The sequence below is a fragment of the Echinops telfairi genome, unplaced genomic scaffold (assembly GCF_000313985.2).
Source record: "Echinops telfairi isolate 266 unplaced genomic scaffold, ASM31398v2 ScPeMD7_7458;HRSCAF=8496, whole genome shotgun sequence".
Taxonomy (NCBI): domain Eukaryota; kingdom Metazoa; phylum Chordata; class Mammalia; order Afrosoricida; family Tenrecidae; genus Echinops; species Echinops telfairi.
In genome coordinates this window covers 10,102,441-10,111,774 of record NW_022111358.1, presented here as the reverse complement: position 1 = coordinate 10,111,774, position 9,334 = coordinate 10,102,441, and positions in this window count along the sequence as shown.

Below are 9,334 nucleotides of genomic sequence, written 5' to 3'. Positions count from 1 at the left end.
GACCAGATGAAGAGAAGATAGTTGAGCCTGTGAACTGGTGTGTAGTGCTGCTGACTTTATGGATGGTCTGTCCTGATTTGACTTTGCTTATGGATGCAGATTTCACAAGGTTCCATCTGGAATGAAGAATATGATTGTCTCCTCAGATCACTCGGTTGATGTAAGTGGGTAATATAGAAATTGGATGCCCCAAATTGGGGGATAAAAGCATGAAGTGCTTGGCTTAAACTTTCATAGGTGGGGGGAATATATTCATAGGATTATGGGATTAAAGTGTAGGTGTTACTTAACTATAATTGATAGGAATAGGGTATTTTTGTTTTGTCACTTATAGGATGTTATGTTTAAATGAGGGCAGCACATATCAAATTGTATGAATTTTAGTTTCTTCCTGTTAAGTATAGATATGATTTTATTATTGTTTGCTTGAAAATTATATATGACTAAAGAGTTATGTGCAAGTGTCAAATTGACCAGGGGTGGTCTATGGTAGTTACATATTCTGGTGTCAATTTTGGACTTGAGAGGATTAAGAGTGAAGGGGTGGAGTCTAGCCTGTCAATCGGGTCATAGCCAATGAGGCCTCTGTGTGGGCATGGCCTTCTCCTGAGAATTCTGGGAACTCCGGTATTTGCTCCTTGGAGGCAGAAGACTCTCTCGGCTCACTCCCTGAGAGACACTCTACTGACAAGACACATGGCACTATGCTGATAGACCCCATACCTTGGGAGCTGGAGAAGCCACATAGACCTACCCTGATGCAACCAGACCTTTGGAGCCAGAGAAGCCACATAGAGAAGACCCCTGCCAGTGCTGAGATGCTTACAACCCTCCTGGATCCAGAAGACTTCCAACCTACTGGCCTGTGATCTTCCTGCATTCAGTGTCATTGCATGTGTTTGGTGAGTCTGAAGAGAACTTTATAGATTGGTATCAGGCATAGGGGCTAATATTGGCCTCAGGGACTTGATCTGGCCTGAGCTGGGATGTTTTCTCAATATTCAATTGCTCTTGTATATAAAGCGCTTTCCTATACAACTACGAGTGACTCCATGAATTTGTTTCTCTCGTCTAACCGGACTAACACACAGGCCCTGCTGTGGAGGAGCTCCGTCTGACGTGGGGTCCTGTTCCCAGGAGAGAGGCCAGAAGATAGCCGACTCTGGACCGAGAGCCTCAGCTCCTTCCTGGGTGTTTGGCTTTATGCAAGTGATTTTAGCTCTCTTCCCTCGGTTTTCTCGCCTTTCCAGTGGGTGGACTACAATACAGTCCAGGCAGTCATTGCTATGCCACAAACACACCGAGGCGTGAACTTTGTGGTATCAGACAGCCATGATCTTGTTGTGCCAATGGGTTTTGTGGGCAGGAACTTAGTCAGCAACAGCCGGCTGGCTTGGCCCTGCTCTTGATATCTGGGGTCTCAGCTCAGATTCAGATGTCTAGGGGTGACTGCAGGATGTGGAGGCTGGACTCCCCTCAAAACTGGCTTTTCACTCACCTCTTGTGACCCCACAGTGGATTAAACCAGCACCGGAGGCCAGCCTCTCTATGCAAACATCACACAGCACGGTGGGTGGCTCTGAAGGGGAGCCTCTGAGAAGCTCGGCCTGAGAGCCCTGGTGGAAGAGGCACAGCCTTTCACGGAGCGCCTGGTTGCCAGCACTCCGTTGGTTCAAGCAGCCACAAGGAGGGGACAAGGGCCCCACCTCCTGATGGAGAAGACTGTCAAAGAGCTGGACTTAAAGCAATCACTCTCCGCCCTCGGTGCAAACAGCTGAACTAGTTGTGCGTGGGACAGAGCTAGGGGAATGCTTGGCAGGTAGTGCCAGTGCCAGCTGCTGTCTAATTGACCTACCCCACGGTGACCCATGCGCGTCAGAGTGGAACATGGGTAGATCCAACGGCTGAGTTTCCAGAGTAAATTGGTCACCTAGCCGCTGGTTCTTGGGGGAAGAAGTGGTAAAGGACAGGCCTCAGAGGCAGAGTGACATTTGAGTAGGGTTTTGAAGGACCTGTAGGAGTTTGCTCTGCATTGACATCCATCAGCGAAGACCATCTGGGTAGAGGTAGCCTCTTGGGCAAAGCCACAGAAGGCTTGCAACAACAATGCATCGGCGGAAGCTCTGAGGAGTTTGGTGCCTTGCAGCTTGGGAGCAAGGAGAAGCCAAACTTCCACATCGGTCCAAAGGGTGGCAGGGCATTGGCCAAAACACCATGGGCCTGACAAGTCTGGGCTTTGTTTTGAAGGTGTCTGAGAGCCAGGGAGGGCCTTGAGGAGAGGAATGACGTGGTCACGTTTGTCCAAAAGATCATTCTGGCAGCACTGGGAGAGCAACAGGGGCCTGGAGACTGAGCAAGGAGGCTGTTGTGGAAAGAGCTGAACTGGGGCTGACCTGTGTGGGCAGCGGCAGGGATGAAGGGAGGGACTTGGATGCAGAGCCAGCCGACTCTTAAGATAACCTGGATTGGGGCCTGACTCCCGGGAGGAAGAAAGAACCCACTGGGTTGCCTGTTTGGGGTCACAGAGAGTCTGCTCTGGTTTCTGAGCAGGACAGGAAGGCATATATGAGCAGGCTCGAGCCTGGAGCTGTACCTCTAGCTCCTTCCAAATCGACAGGGTCCCCAGTGCATGGGGTACGGTTGGCAGCGGAGGCAAAGAAGAAAGACCAGGCTAGGAGGACTCCCACCTGAGGCCAAGATCCACCTCTTTCCCAGCTGGGCCCCACGTGTGTAAGGCCCTTCCTGAGAACAGAGGGAACACTCTTCCCTAAGTCTTTCCCTGTGGATCTCGGCTGGTACAGATGACAGGATTCTAGAACGTTGGGCCAAGGGTGTCCTGAGTCCAGTTCTAGAAAGGACTGGGTTGGGGCCCTGGCTCAGGCTCTTGTTGGCTGTGTGGACAGCCCCGCCTTTCCCCACAGGGCTGCCCATCGCTGTGACAGTGTTTTAGGAGAGGGTGTTACACCCACGGTGGAGGAGAAGACAACCCCACACATTCGTGGTGTGCCCAGCACTTCATCTGTGTTACCTGCGTCCCACCCCCTTCCTGGTGCTCCAGGTGGAAGAGAGGGGCCAGGCACCCAGGAGGACATAGTCTGTACTTCACGAGCCTCCCCTGTCTGGCCGCCTGGGAGAATCCCCGCCCTGCCTTCCCTGGCTGTGGCTGAGTCTGTGTCTGGGGACATTGTCAGGCAGATCAAAGATCAGAGATTTCTGTCAGGCTCTCCAAACCCTGGTGGGAAACAGCCCAGTGCGATCGCCTCTCCCCTGGGGTCCTAGCTTCCTGGGCTGTGCAGAGAGCTGCTCTGTGGCTCTCTGACTGGCTGGGTAACTGTGCTTCCAGAGACAGCGCCTACGAGGGGAGGTGGGGAAGGAGATCACTGCTCATCTGCCCTATAAATCCCGGTTCCCTCCGACTCTGTGCTCGCTCCGTAGTTAAACTCCCAGAGCTTTTGTTTCCTCCGCAGTCGAGCATCCAACTCGGAGCCCCGACAAACCCTTGGGAAAGATGTAAATCTACCCATTGACTGCAGTCCTGGTGACCCCTGGGTGTCCGAGTAGAAGTGGACTCCATAGGGTTTCCTCGGGCTAATTTTTAATTTTTTTATGTAGACTGCCAGGCCTCTCTCTTGAGGTGCTTCTGGGTAGACTTGTACTGCCAACCTTGAAAGGTTAACAGCTGAGCAAATTAACTGTCAACACCTCCAAACCAAACCAGACCAGACCAGACCCTGCTGCCATTGAGTTGATTTGGACCTCTACCGGGTTTTCCAGGCTGTAAATCTTTATGGGAGCGGACAGCCTCATCTCCAGCAGAGTGGCTGGTAGGTTTGAACCACCCACCTTGAGGTTAGCAGGACACACCTGGTCCACAGCAGCACCACCACGAAATCAATAAATATCAGTCACAGTAGTTGTTGAGAGCCTACCATATACCATGCATATTAGATATCAGCTCCTTGACCCATCCAGTCTTCACCATGACCCTGAGAGGTGGTGTGGCAGAGCAAGGCTATGTATGTACTCCTAAGATGTGTGTTCTCATGCTCCTGGGCCCAATGTGGACTACACTTCCCAGGCTCCCCTGCTGTGGGAGCATGTGACTAAGGTCTGGCCAATGGCTGCTGGTAGGTGCCCTAGAGTAGGTGTCTACTCACAGCGACCCTGTCGTACGACAGAAGGAAACACCGCCTGGCCCTGTACCATCCTCACAATTGTTCTTATGTTTGAGCCCATTGTTACAGCCACCGTGTCCATCCACCTCGCTGAGGGCCTTCCTCTTCTTCACCGCCCCTCCATTTGACCAAACATGATGTCCTTCTCCAGGGACTGGTCTCTCCTGACAAGATGGCCAAAGTATACGAGACGAGGTCTTGCCATCCTTGCTCCTAAAGAGCATGCTGGCTGTGCTTCTTCAAGACAGATTGGCTGATTGTCTGGCAGCCCGTGTGTTTTCCAGACTCTCCGCCAGCACTGTAACTCAGATGCAACGATTCTTCTGCCGAGACTGGGGGGTCATGAGTTGGGATGCTTGGTCTCTCATCACAGATGCAGGTTGCCATGTTTATGTTCATTTCAGGAGTAATGCAACTGGGGTTCAAGGACACAAAAACTGAATGTCGGTGTGCGTTTAAACTCAGTGTGTCCAGCTCTAAAACCCGGGCTCGCCTTCTTACAGCACGTCCTCTTTAAGCTCCTGGTTCTACGGAGAAGCCTCGTTATTCTGTCTGTCCCCCCTCTCTGCACCCCTGAGGTTTTGTAGCGGGAGGCAGCAACAAAGCTAATTACCATGCAGCTATGCAAGCCGTCCTTTTCTGGGCTCTCCCACTGTTGAGTGAACCACACTCCCCAAAACTAGCTGGATGAGTCCCTGGTTGTCCTGTCTCCAGATGACCCTGGTTGGTCACCTGCAACTCCCCCCTTGACCTTGAAAGGGCGGGTGCCTGTCCACTGCCTTCTGCAGGGAGCCCCCCTCCCACCACATGCTCTGTTCCTGCTGAGCCAGCCCCCACCTGCCCAGGTTTGAATTTCCGGGCCACTGTCTGCTGAGGCATCTTGGCTCCGGTTAATTTCCTGAGTTGGCTTCCTGAAAGGCTCGGAGGTGGCTGCCGGGAGTGATGAGAAGATAGCACTGTCTCTTCTGGCTTCCTGCCCGTCTGTGGGACACTGCTGCCCACAGCCTACCTGAAGGCCCCTGCTCTGCGTGCCCCACCACTCAGAGAGATTAGAGGTTGTGGGCTGGCGCGCCGAGCTGCCGGTGGGCTAGGGAGCCGCACCAGGGGGAAGCACATGCGTTCAAGCCTCTCTGTGTGTGTGTGTGTGTGTGTGTGTGTGTGTGTGTGTACCTGAACCCACTGACCCCAAGAGCAGGAGGAGGCTTCTAACAGGGCATTTGGCCTGGTCCCCTGTGTCCACACACATTAGCGTCCTTCCAAAGCAAGTGAGGTAGGGGGCCCTTCCTTTCCATTGGTAACTCAGAAGGATGACCTGGAGCCCACACCAGGTCTCTGATGGGCATGAAGTCCTTCATCAGTTTCAAGTCTCTCTTGTTGTTTGCTGGCTCCATTGCCTGTGTTTCTTCCCTGAAGAAACCCTAGTGGCATCGTGGTTATATTTTGGGATGTGATCCACAAGGTCAGCAGTTCAAAACCACCAGCTGCTCCTTGGGAGAAAGATGAGATTCTGTTCCTGTAAAGAGTTACAGTCTCAGAAACCCACAGGGGCAGTTCTACCTGGTCCTATTGTGATAGTTAGGTTGTTTTTTAGTGCCAACATGGCTCCTGTAGGAACATGTGGGTGGGGTTTAGCATGTCAATCAAGTCATAGCTTGATTGGAGGGGCATGAGATAAATGGCTCTTCGAGCCTGCCTCGTCCTCTTTTCTCCTTGGTGATGGGATCAGCATTCTGCTGCCTGAGTTAGCTGGTCTGCACTACCTGTGGGCCGAGCCAACCCGTGGATTGTGGTGGATCCTGTTGCTGTGAAGTATATCGCTGTTCATTAAGGCTCCATCACCACCTGCTTCGCTGTGCTCCTGCGTGACTGGCCTCCACTACACGTCTCATCTTCCTGCTCTTGCCACCCCACCTTGCTGTGTCTGCTGCCTGTGGGCTGACTCTGCTTGTCTCGCCTGCGGGCAGTCTCTGCACCTCCCGCCATCCGCTTTGCTGTCTGCTTCCTTGACCTTGGACCAGTAGTGGCCCGTGTGAGTTGGAAGGAGATTTGGTATATTAACTGTCCCACGAAAGTGAGTTGGACTGAGCCCTCTGTACTGCTGTGGACTAATTAGCTATTGTCTTCTTTCTTGCTATATAAATCTATCTATCTATCTATCTATCTATCTATCTGTCTATCTATCTATCTATCTATCTATCTATCTATCTATCTATCTATCATATATCTACACAATCATAAGTGTCCTGGTTTTGTTTCTCTAGAGAACCCTGCTAAGCACACCTTTATGTCGGGTCACCTTGAGTCGAGATCGACTTCATGACAGTGAGTTGGTTTTGAGTTTTGTGATTTCTGGGGTAAACCCTTCAAGTATCTGAAAACAGAAATCGAGCTTTTTCCTCACAGTGCTTTCCAGGTTCTCTTCTGTAGATCACGCCCCCTTCCCTAGACCTTCCTTCCCAGATGGGGAAGGCTGCTGGGGAATGCATGTGTGGAGCTCCACCACCTCTCCTCTCCGCGTGTGAGGTCCTCTGCCCCTCAAAGAGCCCCCTCGCCAGCAGAAAGAGCACAGGCTTTGAGACTGGCAGGCGTGGGGCCACCTCCTGCACGGTCCATTCACAAGCTGGGCAGCCTCAGCCAGGTTGTTTCACCTCTCTGGTCCAGGCCCAGCTCCGGTGCCCCTGCCCCTGAGTAGATGCTCAAGGACTGCCTCTCCCCCTGCCTTTCTCCTCTCCTTCTCCCCCAGGCAACCCCGGGGGATCAGCGTGCTCTCCCTGCTCCCTGCTCCCTGCTCCCGCTTTCTCTCCACCCCTCAGGGGCTTCCTGAGCAAGGAAGGGAGACGCGCAGGCACTCAGAGCTGTGTCCTATGAGTTCTGGGCATGGACTTGTGCCAGGGGTGGAGGGAGTGGGGGTGGGCCTCAGGCACTGGCTGAAGGAGATGAGAGAAGGCTTTCCCTGTCACGTCTGCTCTAGGAGGCCACAGTCCATCCTGGACCACCGAGTTTCTCAGCACTTCTTTAGTGTTCCCTTGGGCACTGCTGAGCCCTCCACGACATCAGTGGGGTTGTGATGTGGGGGCACGGGGCTCCCCTCCCACAGGATGCTCCAGGTCCTTAGAATCCAAGTGTTGGAGCCAGAGAAGACATCCCCACTTTTCAGCTGTGAAACAGAAGCCCAGAGAGAGGTCCAGTGACAGCCCTACCATGGTGGGGACGCAGGTCTCCGCACCCCAATTCCAATGTGACCACCCCCATGAGTGAGCAGTGGAGCCCAATTGTGAGTCCTACTCCAGTGTGGCGTCCCTGACCTTCTCGTCTCCCCACAAGGAGTTAAGGGGACCTGTCAGGGATTCTGGGGAGGGTGGCTTCTCCCATTTTCAAGAGGAGTGGGAGGTGGCCCAGGCGGGAGCACCTCCCTCTCCATGAGAGAAGGAGCCCTCGGAAGGGTCTCAGCTCATTTTCCTGAAGGCTGGTGTAGCATTAAGTTCTTATATCTGCGAGCAGCCTTTCAAATTGGCTGCTGCCACTGCTGTCAGGGTGTTACATAAATCCTCGCACCGATCTGCAGAGACAAGAAGCAATTAGGCCAGGGGGAGAGAGGGAGAGAGAGAGAGAGAGAGAGACATGGTGAGACATGGAGAGACATGGAGAGACGTACAGTCAGGCACCAAGAGAGACAGAGGACACACAGCCAGATAGATCATGGGATAAAGACAGAGGGTAAACGGGGACTGGGAAGAGGCGAGCAGACAGCAGGAAGCAGAGAGACAGGAAGCTGGTCTGCAGCTGAGAGAGGGCCAGAGGGGAGAGAGACACACAGGAGTGAGGCAGAGACGAGGAAGAGAGGGCAAGGAGACCCTCACAGCAGGAGAGGGAGACAGAGAAGAGGGCTCTCATGTGTTCAAGCGCAGAGGGAGGTGGGCACAGAGAGGGCCCAGACGGATGCACTTTCTCTTTGCAACGGTGACGAGTGGTAAACCGGGGTGTGGGAGACAGGGGAGGCACAGCTTTTATTCTCAGATTCACGGAGACCGCCGGTGTGGGTGGGGCAGTCCCAGGGACAAGAGAAACAGGGGCATAGACCTTTATGCGTGCACCGACCCGTGGGCTTTGCAGACAGTCCTGTGAGGCCGAACGGGCAGTCATGGAGGGTCAGAGAGGTAAAGCGAGTCCCCAAGGCCACCCAGCCCAAGGAAGGTCAAGTTCAGGCTGACCTTTGGGCTCCATTGTGCCCTTGTCCACCCCACTCCCTCCCTGCTTCCTGCCCAAGACACCAAGGGCCCCAGTGCCGGAGGGAGGGAGGAAGCTTGGCCCAAGAGCCCAGAACAGGGTCCAGATTCTGTGCAAGGCACGACTTCTCACCCTGGATCAGGGAAGAGGCTGCTGGAGAATTACAGAATGTCCCTCCTTTCTTTCAGCCTTTTTTTAATGACTATACCTTAGGAGAAGGGTCATATTCTGGATCATCAGCTTTATATTCGCCGTTTACATCACCAATCTACACCCCGAAGGTTTGCCCCCCACCTACTCCTCAATTATCCCTCTGGTTCCTCTCGCCCACTTCACCCCAGGAAACCCCCGCCCTGTAGCAGTCTAGTCCTTCACTTTCTCTCCCCTTCCTTGACACCCCACCTCCCACTCCCCGACTCCCCGCCCCTGGCACCCTCCAGAGTCTGCCCCTGTGGTGTGAGGTCTATCTTTTATTGTGTCCAATATAGATATTTCACAGAGAGCAGTGGTCTCACGCCACATTTGTCTTTTTGTGTCAGCTCACCCAGCACGATGGTCTCCAGGCCCACCCAGGTCATGACGTGCTTCACGGTTGGCCCCTGGTTTCTCAGCGATGCCCGAGATCCCCTGTGTGTCTGTGTCGGAGGGTCCTTATCCGCCCGATGGGCGTGGAGGTGGTGGCCATCTCCTTGCTGCCCCAGACATGCGTGTGCCCGTGTCTGTCTCTCCACCCGCCCAGACACGGGCAGGGCTTTGCTGGTCCTTGGACACGTACCTGCTTGCTCCCTTCAGTGGTCAGAACATCGCGGCTGTTTGCTCCTCCGTGTGTTGAGTGTGCAGAGTGAACCTCTTCCAGCACTCCACACCCACCTTTGTCTGCGAGGAGATGCCCAACGCCTGTCCCTCACCTCCCCCCACCCACACCCTCGTTC